We start from the raw sequence: 19,444 nt of genomic DNA, 5'->3' as shown, positions 1-19,444 counted from the left end.
CATTTATTGTCTGTAGACTTTTTGCTGCTGGTCAGTCGACTGGTGTAAGTTGAAACTTTTTGTAGATTAGATTGCATGGGTCTAACACTCCCTGAGGTTGAGCTTTTATCCATTTTCCTTTTTTTTTTAAAAGAGCGTGAGTAAAACTTAACTCTTCATACTCTCTTCTTGAAACCTTTGCCTGTTTTGAATTTTTTTGTCCATTCCCTACTTCAGCACAATTTTTTAGGGCAGGTGTCCTTTACAGCCCTGAGTCCTTGGGAATGTTAAGTGACCATTAGCTGTGAGTTTAAAGCTGCTCCTGCAGGGAAAGGTCAGAAGGTGGCAGCATTTCTCCTTTACCAAATTTGGTTACTGGGGAAACAGAGCCTTAATGGAAGTGGTGTTCTAGGTTGTAAATTAGAATGGAATGTGCCAGGAAAAAGCCCTGTAAGTTTATGTCTCATTACTTCTTGTTCATATTTGTAATTTACTTTTGATTTTTTATCCCAGCAAATTTGATTACAATGGTTTGTTTGTTCTAGGTGTGCAAGATGTGGTTCTTTCACACATATACGTGTATCTATTCTTCCTCGTGTCCTTTTTCCATGTAGGTTATGACACAATGTTGAGTAGTCTCTCTCCTGGTCTTCCGTACGTCTTTGGTGATTATATATTTCACATGGTTTGTATATCTCTGTTAACCCCAATATGGTAATGTAGCCAATCCTCATCCCTTTCTATTTGGTGAACCATAAGTTTTTTAATGAATCTGTGGTTGCCTTTGTGGAAATATCTTCATTGGTATCAATTTTTAAGTAACTCCTAAAAGTGATATGATAGGATATGTGTCTTTTGCTTTCTCACTTACTACACGTGGCGTGATTACGTCTAGACTCATCTATGGTGCTGCAAATGGCATTGTTTCACTTTTTTCACTAGCGAATATTCCATCTGTACATGGAGGAGTTCTTCTTTGTCCACCCATCTGTTGGTGGACTTTTTGGTTACTTCCATATCTTGGCTATTGTAATACTGTGCCATGCAGATTTGCCTGCCTGTGTCTTTGCAATTCTCTCTTCTTAGATTTTAGGTCGAGGAGTGGGCCTGCTGGATCATATGGTAGCTCAACATTGACCTTTTTAAGGCACATCCGTTCTGTTCTCATTCGTGGTGGTTTCCAAGTTACGTCCCACTCGAAGTTGAGGGTGTGCATTTCTCCACAACACCTTCAGCATTTATTGTTTGTAGTTTTCTTGCTGATGGTTATTCTGACAAGTGTGAGCTGATACCTCTCTGTGGTTGAAATCGCACGTGCCTCATAATCTGTTGAAATTGAGCTTTAAGGCATGTCCTTTGTATTTTGCAAGCTGTGATTACCCCTTAGTTCTTCAAAGTGTTCTCTTAAAGTATGTGTCACATTTTGAAATGTTTTGGCCATTACCTCCCTCAAGACATTTTGAGGGCAGGTTTCATTTACAGTTCTGCAGTACTTGTTCCTATGAAATGACCATTAGCACAGCCTTTAAAGCTGCTTTTGCAGGTAACTGCCAGAGGGTGGCAGCCTTTCTATGTTCCCCACCCTGGTACCTAGGGAAAAGCCCTTGCGGCCTGTGGTGTTTCTCGGTTATAAATTAGAGTGGAGTGTGCCCAGACAAACCCACACAAGCTGATGTCTCCTTACTTTTGTTGGTTTTTTTAAATTTACTTTTTATTTTTTATTGGAGTAATTTTCCACTGTGTACGTGGACCACTTCTACTTTGTGCATTCCTCGGTTGATGGACATTTTCATTGCTTCCAAGTGTTGGCTATGGTAAATATTGTTGGAGTGCAGGATTGCCAGCCTGTGACTTTTTAATTCTCATTTTCTCAGGTGATAGGCCCAGCAGTGGTTGGGATTGATTGACTGGTAGCACCGTGTTACCCTTTTCAAAGCACCTTCTTTGTGTTTTCATTAGTGGCTCTTACCACGTCCCCCTTAGAATCGAGGGTACGCATTTCTCCACAATCGCTTCAGCATTTATTGTTTGCAGCATTTATGCTAACGGCCCTTCTGGCTGCTGTGAGCTGATAGGTGTTTGTAATTTGGGTTTGCATGTCTTTGAAAATTCGTAAAACTCATCATTTTTCTCTGCCGTTTTCTTTTCTGTTAAAAAAAGGAAACAATTGGGAGTACAATATAACTCTTGCAATTGTCTTCTTGGAAGGTTGCCCTCTTTTGAATTTTTTGGTCGATTTTCCACCCCAGAATTTTTTTAGAGAGCAGGTGTCATTTACCGAACTGCAAGTTTGGTGACTATTTAGTGACCTTTGGCAATGGATTTAAAGCTGCTGTTGTGGGAAGTGGCCTCAAGGAGGCAGCATTTCTCCATTCCCAAATCTGGGTACGAGGGCAGCAGAGTCTTTCTGGAAGTCGTGTTCCTAGGTTGTAAATTACATTGGAATGTGCATGGAGAAACCCCCATAAGATTATGTCTCATTATTTCTTCTTGGTTTTAAAATTTTTTTTTAATTGGGGTAAAGCTTAGAATATTGTTTCTCCTAGGTGTACACGATCTGGTTCATTTGTACATTATATATGTCTATTCAAGTACAGATCCTCTTCCCATGTAAAATGTTACTGAGGGTTCCGCAGACCTCCCTTGCTATATGGTCGGTCTTTTTGATATATGTATATAATATGTGTTTGTATACATATAGTAACACTAATCTTAATTTATCCATTCCCCCCACCTTTCCTTTTAGATGAGCATAGTTTGTTTTCTAAGTCTGTGGGTGTCTTTCTCTGTGGAAATACGTTCATTTGTGTCAGTTATTAGATAACGCCTATAAGTGATATCATAGAATATAGGTCTTTTGCTTTCCGACTTACCTCATGTTTCGTGATTATCTCCAGACTCATTTGTGGTGCCTCAGAGAGCAATGGTTCATTGTCTTCCATGGCTAATATTCCATTGTGTACATGGACCACTTCTTCTTTATCCATTCACCTCTTGTTGGACATTTTGATTGCTTCACTTTCTTGGCTATTGTGAATAAGGCTGCACTGCAGCTTTTGCGGCCTGTGTCTTCTCGATTCTTGTCTTCTCAGGTGAGAGGTCCAATGGTGCACCTGCTGGATTGAATGGTACCTCCATTTTTACTTTTAAACATAGCTGCTTTCTGTTCTCATTATTGGCTGTTACCCCTTTACGTCTCACCAGCAGGTAGAGGGTACACAGTTCCCTAAAACCCCTTCAGCATTTATTGTCTGTAGACTTTTTGCTGCTGGTCAGTCGACTGGTGTAAGTTGAAACTTTTTGTAGATTAGATTGCATGGGTCTAACACTCCCTGAGGTTGAGCTTTTATCCATTTTCCTTTTTTTTTTAAAAGAGCGTGAGTAAAACTTAACTCTTCATACTCTCTTCTTGAAACCTTTCCCTGTTTTGAATTTTTTTGTCCATTCCCTACTTCAGCACAATTTTTTAGGGCAGGTGTCCTTTACAGCCCTGAGTCCTTGGGAATGTTAAGTGACCATTAGCTGTGAGTTTAAAGCTGCTCCTGCAGGGAAAGGTCAGAAGGTGGCAGCATTTCTCCTTTACCAAATTTGGTTACTGGGGAAACAGAGCCTTAATGGAAGTGGTGTTCTAGGTTGTAAATTAGAATGGAATGTGCCAGGAAAAAGCCCTGTAAGTTTATGTCTCATTACTTCTTGTTCATATTTGTAATTTACTTTTGATTTTTTATCCCAGCAAATTTGATTACAATGGTTTGTTTGTTCTAGGTGTGCAAGATGTGGTTCTTTCACACATATACATGTATCTATTCTTCCTCGCGTCCTTTTTCCATGTAGGTTATGACACAATGTTGAGTAGTCTCTCTCCTGGTCTTCCGTACGTCTTTGGTGATTATATATTTCACATGGTTTGTATATCTCTGTTAACCCCAATATGGTAATGTAGCCAATCCTCATCCCTTTCTATTTGGTGAACCATAAGTTTTTTAATGAATCTGTGGTTGCCTTTCTCTGTGGAAATATCTTCATTGGTATCAATTTTTAAGTAACTCCTAAAAGTGATATGATAGGATATGTGTCTTTTGCTTTCTCACTTACTACACGTGGCGTGATTACGTCTAGACTCATCTATGGTGCTGCAAATGGCATTGTTTCACTTTTTTCACTAGCGAATATTCCATCTGTACATGGAGGAGTTCTTCTTTGTCCACCCATCTGTTGGTGGACTTTTTGGTTACTTCCATATCTTGGCTATTGTAATACTGTGCCATGCAGATTTGCCTGCCTGTGTCTTTGCAATTCTCTCTTCTTAGATTTTAGGTCGAGGAGTGGGCCTGCTGGATCATATGGTAGCTCAACGTTGACCTTTTTAAGGCACATCCGTTCTGTTCTCATTCGTGGCGGTTTCCAAGTTACGTCCCACTCGAAGTTGAGGGTGTGCATTTCTCCACAACACCTTCAGCATTTATTGTTTGTAGTTTTCTTGCTGATGGTTATTCTGACAAGTGTGAGCTGATACCTCTCTGTGGTTGAAATCGCACGTGCCTCATAATCCGTTGAAATTGAGCTTTAAGGCATGTCCTTTGTATTTTGCAAGCTGTGATTACCCCTTAGTTCTTCAAAGTGTTCTCTTAAAGTATGTGTCACATTTTGAAATGTTTTGGCCATTACCTCCCTCAAGACATTTTGAGGGCAGGTTTCATTTACAGTTCTGCAGTACTTGTTCCTATGAAATGACCATTAGCACAGCCTTTAAAGCTGCTTTTGCAGGTAACTGCCAGAGGGTGGCAGCCTTTCTATGTTCCCCACCCTGGTACCTAGGGAAAAGCCCTTGCGGCCTGTGGTGTTTCTCGGTTATAAATTAGAGTGGAGTGTGCCCAGACAAACCCACACAAGCTGATGTCTCCTTACTTTTGTTGGTTTTTTTAAATTTACTTTTTATTTTTTATTGGAGTAATTTTCCACTGTGTACGTGGACCACTTCTACTTTGTGCATTCCTCGGTTGATGGACATTTTCATTGCTTCCAAGTGTTGGCTATGGTAAATATTGTTGGAGTGCAGGATTGCCAGCCTGTGACTTTTTAATTCTCATTTTCTCAGGTGATAGGCCCAGCAGTGGTTGGGATTGATTGACTGGTAGCACCGTGTTACCCTTTTCAAAGCACCTTCTTTGTGTTTTCATTAGTGGCTCTTACCACGTCCCCCTTAGAATCGAGGGTACGCATTTCTCCACAATCGCTTCAGCATTTATTGTTTGCAGCATTTATGCTAACGGCCCTTCTGGCTGCTGTGAGCTGATAGGTGTTTGTAATTTGGGTTTGCATGTCTTTGAAAATTCGTAAAACTCATCATTTTTCTCTGCCGTTTTCTTTTCTGTTAAAAAAAGGAAACAATTGGGAGTACAATATAACGCTTGCAATTGTCTTCTTGGAAGGTTGCCCTCTTTTGAATTTTTTGGTCGATTTTCCACCCCAGAATTTTTTTAGAGAGCAGGTGTCATTTACCGAACTGCAAGTTTGGTGACTATTTAGTGATCTTTGGCAATGGATTTAAAGCTGCTGTTGTGGGAAGTGGCCTCAAGGAGGCAGCATTTCTCCATTCCCAAATCTGGGTACGAGGGCAGCAGAGTCTTTCTGGAAGTCGTGTTCCTAGGTTGTAAATTACATTGGAATGTGCATGGAGAAACCCCCATAAGATTATGTCTCATTATTTCTTCTTGGTTTTAAAATTTTTTTTTAATTGGGGTAAAGCTTAGAATATTGTTTCTCCTAGGTGTACACGATCTGGTTCATTTGTACATTATATATGTCTATTCAAGTACAGATCCTCTTCCCATGTAAAATGTTACTGAGGGTTCCGCAGACCTCCCTTGCTATATGGTCGGTCTTTTTGATATATGTATATAATATGTGTTTGTATACATATAGTAACACTAATCTTAATTTATCCATTCCCCCCACCTTTCCTTTTAGATGAGCATAGTTTGTTTTCTAAGTCTGTGGGTGTCTTTCTCTGTGGAAATACGTTCATTTGTGTCAGTTATTAGATAACGCCTATAAGTGATATCATAGAATATAGGTCTTTTGCTTTCCGACTTACCTCATGTTTCGTGATTATCTCCAGACTCATTTGTGGTGCCTCAGAGAGCAATGGTTCATTGTCTTCCATGGCTAATATTCCATTGTGTACATGGACCACTTCTTCTTTATCCATTCACCTCTTGTTGGACATTTTGATTGCTTCACTTTCTTGGCTATTGTGAATAAGGCTGCACTGCAGCTTTTGCGGCCTGTGTCTTCTCGATTCTTGTCTTCTCAGGTGAGAGGTCCAATGGTGCGCCTGCTGGATTGAATGGTACCTCCATTTTTACTTTTAAACACAGCTGCTTTCTGTTCTCATTATTGGCTGTTACCCCTTTACGTCTCACCAGCAGGTAGAGGGTACACAGTTCCCTAAAACCCCTTCAGCATTTATTGTCTGTAGACTTTTTGCTGCTGGTCAGTCGACTGGTGTAAGTTGAAACTTTTTGTAGATTAGATTGCATGGGTCTAACACTCCCTGAGGTTGAGCTTTTATCCATTTTCCTTTTTTTTTTAAAAGAGCGTGAGTAAAACTTAACTCTTCATACTCTCTTCTTGAAACCTTTGCCTGTTTTGAATTTTTTTGTCCATTCCCTACTTCAGCACAATTTTTTAGGGCAGGTGTCCTTTACAGCCCTGAGTCCTTGGGAATGTTAAGTGACCATTAGCTGTGAGTTTAAAGCTGCTCCTGCAGGGAAAGGTCAGAAGGTGGCAGCATTTCTCCTTTACCAAATTTGGTTACTGGGGAAACAGAGCCTTAATGGAAGTGGTGTTCTAGGTTGTAAATTAGAATGGAATGTGCCAGGAAAAAGCCCTGTAAGTTTATGTCTCATTACTTCTTGTTCATATTTGTAATTTACTTTTGATTTTTTATCCCAGCAAATTTGATTACAATGGTTTGTTTGTTCTAGGTGTGCAAGATGTGGTTCTTTCACACATATACGTGTATCTATTCTTCCTCGCGTCCTTTTTCCATGTAGGTTATGACACAATGTTGAGTAGTCTCTCTCCTGGTCTTCCGTACGTCTTTGGTGATTATATATTTCACATGGTTTGTATATCTCTGTTAACCCCAATATGGTAATGTAGCCAATCCTCATCCCTTTCTATTTGGTGAACCATAAGTTTTTTAATGAATCTGTGGTTGCCTTTCTCTGTGGAAATATCTTCATTGGTATCAATTTTTAAGTAACTCCTAAAAGTGATATGATAGGATATGTGTCTTTTGCTTTCTCACTTACTACACGTGGCGTGATTACGTCTAGACTCATCTATGGTGCTGCAAATGGCATTGTTTCACTTTTTTCACTAGCGAATATTCCATCTGTACATGGAGGAGTTCTTCTTTGTCCACCCATCTGTTGGTGGACTTTTTGGTTACTTCCATATCTTGGCTATTGTAATACTGTGCCATGCAGATTTGCCTGCCTGTGTCTTTGCAATTCTCTCTTCTTAGATTTTAGGTCGAGGAGTGGGCCTGCTGGATCATATGGTAGCTCAACGTTGACCTTTTTAAGGCACATCCGTTCTGTTCTCATTCGTGGCGGTTTCCAAGTTACGTCCCACTCGAAGTTGAGGGTGTGCATTTCTCCACAACACCTTCAGCATTTATTGTTTGTAGTTTTCTTGCTGATGGTTATTCTGACAAGTGTGAGCTGATACCTCTCTGTGGTTGAAATCGCACGTGCCTCATAATCCGTTGAAATTGAGCTTTAAGGCATGTCCTTTGTATTTTGCAAGCTGTGATTACCCCTTAGTTCTTCAAAGTGTTCTCTTAAAGTATGTGTCACATTTTGAAATGTTTTGGCCATTACCTCCCTCAAGACATTTTGAGGGCAGGTTTCATTTACAGTTCTGCAGTACTTGTTCCTATGAAATGACCATTAGCACAGCCTTTAAAGCTGCTTTTGCAGGTAACTGCCAGAGGGTGGCAGCCTTTCTATGTTCCCCACCCTGGTACCTAGGGAAAAGCCCTTGCGGCCTGTGGTGTTTCTCGGTTATAAATTAGAGTGGAGTGTGCCCAGACAAACCCACACAAGCTGATGTCTCCTTACTTTTGTTGGTTTTTTTAAATTTACTTTTTATTTTTTATTGGAGTAATTTTCCACTGTGTACGTGGACCACTTCTACTTTGTGCATTCCTCGGTTGATGGACATTTTCATTGCTTCCAAGTGTTGGCTATGGTAAATATTGTTGGAGTGCAGGATTGCCAGCCTGTGACTTTTTAATTCTCATTTTCTCAGGTGATAGGCCCAGCAGTGGTTGGGATTGATTGACTGGTAGCACCGTGTTACCCTTTTCAAAGCACCTTCTTTGTGTTTTCATTAGTGGCTCTTACCACGTCCCCCTTAGAATCGAGGGTACGCATTTCTCCACAATCGCTTCAGCATTTATTGTTTGCAGCATTTATGCTAACGGCCCTTCTGGCTGCTGTGAGCTGATAGGTGTTTGTAATTTGGGTTTGCATGTCTTTGAAAATTCGTAAAACTCATCATTTTTCTCTGCCGTTTTCTTTTCTGTTAAAAAAAGGAAACAATTGGGAGTACAATATAACGCTTGCAATTGTCTTCTTGGAAGGTTGCCCTCTTTTGAATTTTTTGGTCGATTTTCCACCCCAGAATTTTTTTAGAGAGCAGGTGTCATTTACCGAACTGCAAGTTTGGTGACTATTTAGTGATCTTTGGCAATGGATTTAAAGCTGCTGTTGTGGGAAGTGGCCTCAAGGAGGCAGCATTTCTCCATTCCCAAATCTGGGTACGAGGGCAGCAGAGTCTTTCTGGAAGTCGTGTTCCTAGGTTGTAAATTACATTGGAATGTGCATGGAGAAACCCCCATAAGATTATGTCTCATTATTTCTTCTTGGTTTTAAAATTTTTTTTTAATTGGGGTAAAGCTTAGAATATTGTTTCTCCTAGGTGTACACGATCTGGTTCATTTGTACATTATATATGTCTATTCAAGTACAGATCCTCTTCCCATGTAAAATGTTACTGAGGGTTCCGCAGACCTCCCTTGCTATATGGTCGGTCTTTTTGATATATGTATATAATATGTGTTTGTATACATATAGTAACACTAATCTTAATTTATCCATTCCCCCCACCTTTCCTTTTAGATGAGCATAGTTTGTTTTCTAAGTCTGTGGGTGTCTTTCTCTGTGGAAATACGTTCATTTGTGTCAGTTATTAGATAACGCCTATAAGTGATATCATAGAATATAGGTCTTTTGCTTTCCGACTTACCTCATGTTTCGTGATTATCTCCAGACTCATTTGTGGTGCCTCAGAGAGCAATGGTTCATTGTCTTCCATGGCTAATATTCCATTGTGTACATGGACCACTTCTTCTTTATCCATTCACCTCTTGTTGGACATTTTGATTGCTTCACTTTCTTGGCTATTGTGAATAAGGCTGCACTGCAGCTTTTGCGGCCTGTGTCTTCTCGATTCTTGTCTTCTCAGGTGAGAGGTCCAATGGTGCGCCTGCTGGATTGAATGGTACCTCCATTTTTACTTTTAAACACAGCTGCTTTCTGTTCTCATTATTGGCTGTTACCCCTTTACGTCTCACCAGCAGGTAGAGGGTACACAGTTCCCTAAAACCCCTTCAGCATTTATTGTCTGTAGACTTTTTGCTGCTGGTCAGTCGACTGGTGTAAGTTGAAACTTTTTGTAGATTAGATTGCATGGGTCTAACACTCCCTGAGGTTGAGCTTTTATCCATTTTCCTTTTTTTTTTAAAAGAGCGTGAGTAAAACTTAACTCTTCATACTCTCTTCTTGAAACCTTTGCCTGTTTTGAATTTTTTTGTCCATTCCCTACTTCAGCACAATTTTTTAGGGCAGGTGTCCTTTACAGCCCTGAGTCCTTGGGAATGTTAAGTGACCATTAGCTGTGAGTTTAAAGCTGCTCCTGCAGGGAAAGGTCAGAAGGTGGCAGCATTTCTCCTTTACCAAATTTGGTTACTGGGGAAACAGAGCCTTAATGGAAGTGGTGTTCTAGGTTGTAAATTAGAATGGAATGTGCCAGGAAAAAGCCCTGTAAGTTTATGTCTCATTACTTCTTGTTCATATTTGTAATTTACTTTTGATTTTTTATCCCAGCAAATTTGATTACAATGGTTTGTTTGTTCTAGGTGTGCAAGATGTGGTTCTTTCACACATATACGTGTATCTATTCTTCCTCGCGTCCTTTTTCCATGTAGGTTATGACACAATGTTGAGTAGTCTCTCTCCTGGTCTTCCGTACGTCTTTGGTGATTATATATTTCACATGGTTTGTATATCTCTGTTAACCCCAATATGGTAATGTAGCCAATCCTCATCCCTTTCTATTTGGTGAACCATAAGTTTTTTAATGAATCTGTGGTTGCCTTTCTCTGTGGAAATATCTTCATTGGTATCAATTTTTAAGTAACTCCTAAAAGTGATATGATAGGATATGTGTCTTTTGCTTTCTCACTTACTACACGTGGCGTGATTACGTCTAGACTCATCTATGGTGCTGCAAATGGCATTGTTTCACTTTTTTCACTAGCGAATATTCCATCTGTACATGGAGGAGTTCTTCTTTGTCCACCCATCTGTTGGTGGACTTTTTGGTTACTTCCATATCTTGGCTATTGTAATACTGTGCCATGCAGATTTGCCTGCCTGTGTCTTTGCAATTCTCTCTTCTTAGATTTTAGGTCGAGGAGTGGGCCTGCTGGATCATATGGTAGCTCAACGTTGACCTTTTTAAGGCACATCCGTTCTGTTCTCATTCGTGGCGGTTTCCAAGTTACGTCCCACTCGAAGTTGAGGGTGTGCATTTCTCCACAACACCTTCAGCATTTATTGTTTGTAGTTTTCTTGCTGATGGTTATTCTGACAAGTGTGAGCTGATACCTCTCTGTGGTTGAAATCGCACGTGCCTCATAATCCGTTGAAATTGAGCTTTAAGGCATGTCCTTTGTATTTTGCAAGCTGTGATTACCCCTTAGTTCTTCAAAGTGTTCTCTTAAAGTATGTGTCACATTTTGAAATGTTTTGGCCATTACCTCCCTCAAGACATTTTGAGGGCAGGTTTCATTTACAGTTCTGCAGTACTTGTTCCTATGAAATGACCATTAGCACAGCCTTTAAAGCTGCTTTTGCAGGTAACTGCCAGAGGGTGGCAGCCTTTCTATGTTCCCCACCCTGGTACCTAGGGAAAAGCCCTTGCGGCCTGTGGTGTTTCTCGGTTATAAATTAGAGTGGAGTGTGCCCAGACAAACCCACACAAGCTGATGTCTCCTTACTTTTGTTGGTTTTTTTAAATTTACTTTTTATTTTTTATTGGAGTAATTTTCCACTGTGTACGTGGACCACTTCTACTTTGTGCATTCCTCGGTTGATGGACATTTTCATTGCTTCCAAGTGTTGGCTATGGTAAATATTGTTGGAGTGCAGGATTGCCAGCCTGTGACTTTTTAATTCTCATTTTCTCAGGTGATAGGCCCAGCAGTGGTTGGGATTGATTGACTGGTAGCACCGTGTTACCCTTTTCAAAGCACCTTCTTTGTGTTTTCATTAGTGGCTCTTACCACGTCCCCCTTAGAATCGAGGGTACGCATTTCTCCACAATCGCTTCAGCATTTATTGTTTGCAGCATTTATGCTAACGGCCCTTCTGGCTGCTGTGAGCTGATAGGTGTTTGTAATTTGGGTTTGCATGTCTTTGAAAATTCGTAAAACTCATCATTTTTCTCTGCCGTTTTCTTTTCTCTTAAAAAAAGGAAACAATTGGGAGTACAATATAACGCTTGCAATTGTCTTCTTGGAAGGTTGCCCTCTTTTGAATTTTTTGGTCGATTTTCCACCCCAGAATTTTTTTAGAGAGCAGGTGTCATTTACCGAACTGCAAGTTTGGTGACTATTTAGTGACCTTTGGCAATGGATTTAAAGCTGCTGTTGTGGGAAGTGGCCTCAAGGAGGCAGCATTTCTCCATTCCCAAATCTGGGTACGAGGGCAGCAGAGTCTTTCTGGAAGTCGTGTTCCTAGGTTGTAAATTACATTGGAATGTGCATGGAGAAACCCCCATAAGATTATGTCTCATTATTTCTTCTTGGTTTTAAAATTTTTTTTTAATTGGGGTAAAGCTTAGAATATTGTTTCTCCTAGGTGTACACGATCTGGTTCATTTGTACATTATATATGTCTATTCAAGTACAGATCCTCTTCCCATGTAAAATGTTACTGAGGGTTCCGCAGACCTCCCTTGCTATATGGTCGGTCTTTTTGATATATGTATATAATATGTGTTTGTATACATATAGTAACACTAATCTTAATTTATCCATTCCCCCCACCTTTCCTTTTAGATGAGCATAGTTTGTTTTCTAAGTCTGTGGGTGTCTTTCTCTGTGGAAATACGTTCATTTGTGTCAGTTATTAGATAACGCCTATAAGTGATATCATAGAATATAGGTCTTTTGCTTTCCGACTTACCTCATGTTTCGTGATTATCTCCAGACTCATTTGTGGTGCCTCAGAGAGCAATGGTTCATTGTCTTCCATGGCTAATATTCCATTGTGTACATGGACCACTTCTTCTTTATCCATTCACCTCTTGTTGGACATTTTGATTGCTTCACTTTCTTGGCTATTGTGAATAAGGCTGCACTGCAGCTTTTGCGGCCTGTGTCTTCTCGATTCTTGTCTTCTCAGGTGAGAGGTCCAATGGTGCGCCTGCTGGATTGAATGGTACCTCCATTTTTACTTTTAAACACAGCTCCTTTCTGTTCTCATTATTGGCTGTTACCCCTTTACGTCTCACCAGCAGGTAGAGGGTACACAGTTCCCTAAAACCCCTTCAGCATTTATTGTCTGTAGACTTTTTGCTGCTGGTCAGTCGACTGGTGTAAGTTGAAACTTCTTGTAGATTAGATTGCATGGGTCTAACACTCCCTGAGGTTGAGCTTTTATCCATTTTCCTTTTTTTTTTTAAAAGAGCGTGAGTAAAACTTAACTCTTCATACTCTCTTCTTGAAACATTTGCCTGTTTTGAATTTTTTTGTCCATTCCCTACTTCAGCACAATTTTTTAGGGCAGGTGTCCTTTACAGCCCTGAGTCCTTGGGAATGTTAAGTGACCATTAGCTGTGAGTTTAAAGCTGCTCCTGCAGGGAAAGGTCAGAAGGTGGCAGCATTTCTCCTTTACCAAATTTGGTTACTGGGGAAACAGAGCCTTAATGGAAGTGGTGTTCTAGGTTGTAAATTAGAATGGAATGTGCCAGGAAAAAGCCCTGTAAGTTTATGTCTCATTACTTCTTGTTCATATTTGTAATTTACTTTTGATTTTTTATCCCAGCAAATTTGATTACAATGGTTTGTTTGTTCTAGGTGTGCAAGATGTGGTTCTTTCACACATATACGTGTATCTATTCTTCCTCGCGTCCTTTTTCCATGTAGGTTATGACACAATGTTGAGTAGTCTCTCTCCTGGTCTTCCGTACGTCTTTGGTGATTATATATTTCACATGGTTTGTATATCTCTGTTAACCCCAATATGGTAATGTAGCCAATCCTCATCCCTTTCTATTTGGTGAACCATAAGTTTTTTAATGAATCTGTGGTTGCCTTTCTCTGTGGAAATATCTTCATTGGTATCAATTTTTAAGTAACTCCTAAAAGTGATATGATAGGATATGTGTCTTTTGCTTTCTCACTTACTACACGTGGCGTGATTACGTCTAGACTCATCTATGGTGCTGCAAATGGCATTGTTTCACTTTTTTCACTAGCGAATATTCCATCTGTACATGGAGGAGTTCTTCTTTGTCCACCCATCTGTTGGTGGACTTTTTGGTTACTTCCATATCTTGGCTATTGTAATACTGTGCCATGCAGATTTGCCTGCCTGTGTCTTTGCAATTCTCTCTTCTTAGATTTTCGGTCGAGGAGTGGGCCTGCTGGATCATATGGTAGCTCAACGTTGACCTTTTTAAGGCACATCCGTTCTGTTCTCATTCGTGGCGGTTTCCAACTTACGTCCCACTCGAAGTTGAGGGTGTGCATTTCTCCACAACACCTTCAGCATTTATTGTTTGTAGTTTTCTTGCTGATGGTTATTCTGACAAGTGTGAGCTGATACCTCTCTGTGGTTGAAATCGCACGTGCCTCATAATCCGTTGAAATTGAGCTTTAAGGCATGTCCTTTGTATTTTGCAAGCTGTGATTACCCCTTAGTTCTTCAAAGTGTTCTCTTAAAGTATGTGTCACATTTTGAAATGTTTTGGCCATTACCTCCCTCAAGACATTTTGAGGGCAGGTTTCATTTACAGTTCTGCAGTACTTGTTCCTATGAAATGACCATTAGCACAGCCTTTAAAGCTGCTTTTGCAGGTAACTGCCAGAGGGTGGCAGCCTTTCTATGTTCCCCACCCTGGTACCTAGGGAAAAGCCCTTGCGGCCTGTGGTGTTTCTCGGTTATAAATTAGAGTGGAGTGTGCCCAGACAAACCCACACAAGCTGATGTCTCCTTACTTTTGTTGGTTTTTTTAAATTTACTTTTTATTTTTTATTGGAGTAATTTTCCACTGTGTACGTGGACCACTTCTACTTTGTGCATTCCTCGGTTGATGGACATTTTCATTGCTTCCAAGTGTTGGCTATGGTAAATATTGTTGGAGTGCAGGATTGCCAGCCTGTGACTTTTTAATTCTCATTTTCTCAGGTGATAGGCCCAGCAGTGGTTGGGATTGATTGACTGGTAGCACCGTGTTACCCTTTTCAAAGCACCTTCTTTGTGTTTTCATTAGTGGCTCTTACCACGTCCCCCTTAGAATCGAGGGTACGCATTTCTCCACAATCGCTTCAGCATTTATTGTTTGCAGCATTTATGCTAACGGCCCTTCTGGCTGCTGTGAGCTGATAGGTGTTTGTAATTTGGGTTTGCATGTCTTTGAAAATTCGTAAAACTCATCATTTTTCTCTGCCGTGTTCTTTTCTGTTAAAAAAAGGAAACAATTGGGAGTACAATATAACGCTTGCAATTGTCTTCTTGGAAGGTTGCCCTCTTTTGAATTTTTTGGTCGATTTTCCACCCCAGAATTTTTTTAGAGAGCAGGTGTCATTTACCGAACTGCAAGTTTGGTGACTATTTAGTGACCTTTGGCAATGGATTTAAAGCTGCTGTTGTGGGAAGTGGCCTCAAGGAGGCAGCATTTCTCCATTCCCAAATCTGGGTACGAGGGCAGCAGAGTCTTTCTGGAAGTCGTGTTCCTAGGTTGTAAATTACATTGGAATGTGCATGGAGAAACCCCCATAAGATTATGTCTCATTATTTCTTCTTGGTTTTAAAATTTTTTTTTAATTGGGGTAAAGCTTAGAATATTGTTTCTCCTAGGTGTACACGATCTGGTTCATTTGTACATTATATATGTCTATTCAAGTACAGATCCTCTTCCCATGTAAAATGTTACTGAGGGTTCCGCAGACCTCCCTTGCTATATGGTCGGTCTTTTTGATATATGTATATAATATGTGTTTGTATACATATAGTAACACTAATCTTAATTTATCCATTCCCCCCACCTTTCCTTTTAGATGAGCATAGTTTGTTTTCTAAGTCTGTGGGTGTCTTTCTCTGTGGAAATACGTTCATTTGTGTCAGTTATTAGATAACGCCTATAAGTGATATCATAGAATATAGGTCTTTTGCTTTCCGACTTACCTCATGTTTCGTGATTATCTCCAGACTCATTTGTGGTGCCTCAGAGAGCAATGGTTCATTGTCTTCCATGGCTAATATTCCATTGTGTACATGGACCACTTCTTCTTTATCCATTCACCTCTTGTTGGACATTTTGATTGCTTCACTTTCTTGGCTATTGTGAATAAGGCTGCACTGCAGCTTTTGCGGCCTGTGTCTTCTCGATTCTTGTCTTCTCAGGTGAGAGGTCCAATGGTGCGCCTGCTGGATTGAATGGTACCTCCATTTTTACTTTTAAACACAGCTGCTTTCTGTTCTCATTATTGGCTGTTACCCCTTTACGTCTCACCAGCAGGTAGAGGGTACACAGTTCCCTAAAACCCCTTCAGCATTTATTGTCTGTAGACTTTTTGCTGCTGGTCAGTCGACTGGTGTAAGTTGAAACTTTTTGTAGATTAGATTGCATGGGTCTAACACTCCCTGAGGTTGAGCTTTTATCCATTTTCCTTTTTTTTTAAAAGAGCGTGAGTAAAACTTAACTCTTCATACTCTCTTCTTGAAACCTTTGCCTGTTTTGAATTTTTTTGTCCATTCCCTACTTCAGCACAATTTTTTAGGGCAGGTGTCCTTTACAGCCCTGAGTCCTTGGGAATGTTAAGTGACCATTAGCTGTGAGTTTAAAGCTGCTCCTGCAGGGAAAGGTCAGAAGGTGGCAGCATTTCTCCTTTACCAAATTTGGTTACTGGGGAAACAGAGCCTTAATGGAAGTGGTGTTCTAGGTTGTAAATTAGAATGGAATGTGCCAGGAAAAAGCCCTGTAAGTTTATGTCTCATTACTTCTTGTTCATATTTGTAATTTACTTTTGATTTTTTATCCCAGCAAATTTGATTACAATGGTTTGTTTGTTCTAGGTGTGCAAGATGTGGTTCTTTCACACATATACGTGTATCTATTCTTCCTCGCGTCCTTTTTCCATGTAGGTTATGACACAATGTTGAGTAGTCTCTCTCCTGGTCTTCCGTACGTCTTTGGTGATTATATATTTCACATGGTTTGTATATCTCTGTTAACCCCAATATGGTAATGTAGCCAATCCTCATCCCTTTCTATTTGGTGAACCATAAGTTTTTTAATGAATCTGTGGTTGCCTTTCTCTGTGGAAATATCTTCATTGGTATCAATTTTTAAGTAACTCCTAAAAGTGATATGATAGGATATGTGTCTTTTGCTTTCTCACTTACTACACGTGGCGTGATTACGTCTAGACTCATCTATGGTGCTGCAAATGGCATTGTTTCACTTTTTTCACTAGCGAATATTCCATCTGTACATGGAGGAGTTCTTCTTTGTCCACCCATCTGTTGGTGGACTTTTTGGTTACTTCCATATCTTGGCTATTGTAATACTGTGCCATGCAGATTTGCCTGCCTGTGTCTTTGCAATTCTCTCTTCTTAGATTTTAGGTCGAGGAGTGGGCCTGCTGGATCATATGGTAGCTCAACGTTGACCTTTTTAAGGCACATCCGTTCTGTTCTCATTCGTGGTGGTTTCCAAGTTACGTCCCACTCGAAGTTGAGGGTGTGCATTTCTCCACAACACCTTCAGCATTTATTGTTTGTAGTTTTCTTGCTGATGGTTATTCTGACAAGTGTGAGCTGATACCTCTCTGTGGTTGAAATCGCACGTGCCTCATAATCCGTTGAAATTGAGCTTTAAGGCATGTCCTTTGTATTTTGCAAGCTGTGATTACCCCTTAGTTCTTCAAAGTGTTCTCTTAAAGTATGTGTCACATTTTGAAATGTTTTGGCCATTACCTCCCTCAAGACATTTTGAGGGCAGGTTTCATTTACAGTTCTGCAGTACTTGTTCCTATGAAATGACCATTAGCACAGCCTTTAAAGCTGCTTTTGCAGGTAACTGCCAGAGGGTGGCAGCCTTTCTATGTTCCCCACCCTGGTACCTAGGGAAAAGCCCTTGCGGCCTGTGGTGTTTCTCGGTTATAAATTAGAGTGGAGTGTGCCCAGACAAACCCACACAAGCTGATGTCTCCTTACTTTTGTTGGTTTTTTTAAATTTACTTTTTATTTTTTATTGGAGTAATTTTCCACTGTGTACGTGGACCACTTCTACTTTGTGCATTCCTCGGTTGATGGACATTTTCATTGCTTCCAAGTGTTGGCTATGGTAAATATTGTTGGAGTGCAGGATTGCCAGCCTGTGACTTTTTAATTCTCATTTTCTCAGGTGATAGGCCCAGCAGTGGTTGGGATTGATTGACTGGTAGCACCGTGTTACCCTTTTCAAAGCACCTTCTTTGTGTTTTCATTAGTGGCTCTTACCACGTCCCCCTTAGAATCGAGGGTACGCATTTCTCCACAATCGCTTCAGCATTTATTGTTTGCAGCATTTATGCTAACGGCCCTTCTGGCTGCTGTGAGCTGATAGGTGTTTGTAATTTGGGTTTGCATGTCTTTGAAAATTCGTAAAACTCATCATTTTTCTCTGCCGTGTTCTTTTCTGTTAAAAAAAGGAAACAATTGGGAGTACAATATAACGCTTGCAATTGTCTTCTTGGAAGGTTGCCCTCTTTTGAATTTTTTGGTCGATTTTCCACCCCAGAATTTTTTTAGAGAGCAGGTGTCATTTACCGAACTGCAAGTTTGGTGACTATTTAGTGACCTTTGGCAATGGATTTAAAGCTGCTGTTGTGGGAAGTGGCCTCAAGGAGGCAGCATTTCTCCATTCCCAAATCTGGGTACGAGGGCAGCAGAGTCTTTCTGGAAGTCGTGTTCCTAGGTTGTAAATTACATTGGAATGTGCATGGAGAAACCCCCATAAGATTATGTCTCATTATTTCTTCTTGGTTTTAAAATTTTTTTTTAATTGGGGTAAAGCTTAGAATATTGTTTCTCCTAGGTGTACACGATCTGGTTCATTTGTACATTATATATGTCTATTCAAGTACAGATCCTCTTCCCATGTAAAATGTTACTGAGGGTTCCGCAGACCTCCCTTGCTATATGGTCGGTCTTTTTGATATATGTATATAATATGTGTTTGTATACATATAGTAACACTAATCTTAATTTATCCATTCCCCCCACCTTTCCTTTTAGATGAGCATAGTTTGTTTTCTAAGTCTGTGGGTGTCTTTCTCTGTGGAAATACGTTCATTTGTGTCAGTTATTAGATAACGCCTATAAGTGATATCATAGAATATAGGTCTTTTGCTTTCCGACTTACCTCATGTTTCGTGATTATCTCCAGACTCATTTGTGGTGCCTCAGAGAGCAATGGTTCATTGTCTTCCATGGCTAATATTCCATTGTGTACATGGACCACTTCTTCTTTATCCATTCACCTCTTGTTGGACATTTTGATTGCTTCACTTTCTTGGCTATTGTGAATAAGGCTGCACTGCAGCTTTTGCGGCCTGTGTCTTCTCGATTCTTGTCTTCTCAGGTGAGAGGTCCAATGGTGCGCCTGCTGGATTGAATGGTACCTCCATTTTTACTTTTAAACACAGCTGCTTTCTGTTCTCATTATTGGCTGTTACCCCTTTACGTCTCACCAGCAGGTAGAGGGTACACAGTTCCCTAAAACCCCTTCAGCATTTATTGTCTGTAGACTTTTTGCTGCTGGTCAGTCGACTGGTGTAAGTTGAAACTTTTTGTAGATTAGATTGCATGGGTCTAACACTCCCTGAGGTTGAGCT

Source organism: Balaenoptera borealis, assembly GCF_965194805.1.
Source record: "Balaenoptera borealis genome assembly, chromosome: 3".
NCBI lineage: Eukaryota > Metazoa > Chordata > Mammalia > Artiodactyla > Balaenopteridae > Balaenoptera > Balaenoptera borealis.
Note: the sequence above shows the minus strand (reverse complement) of the source record.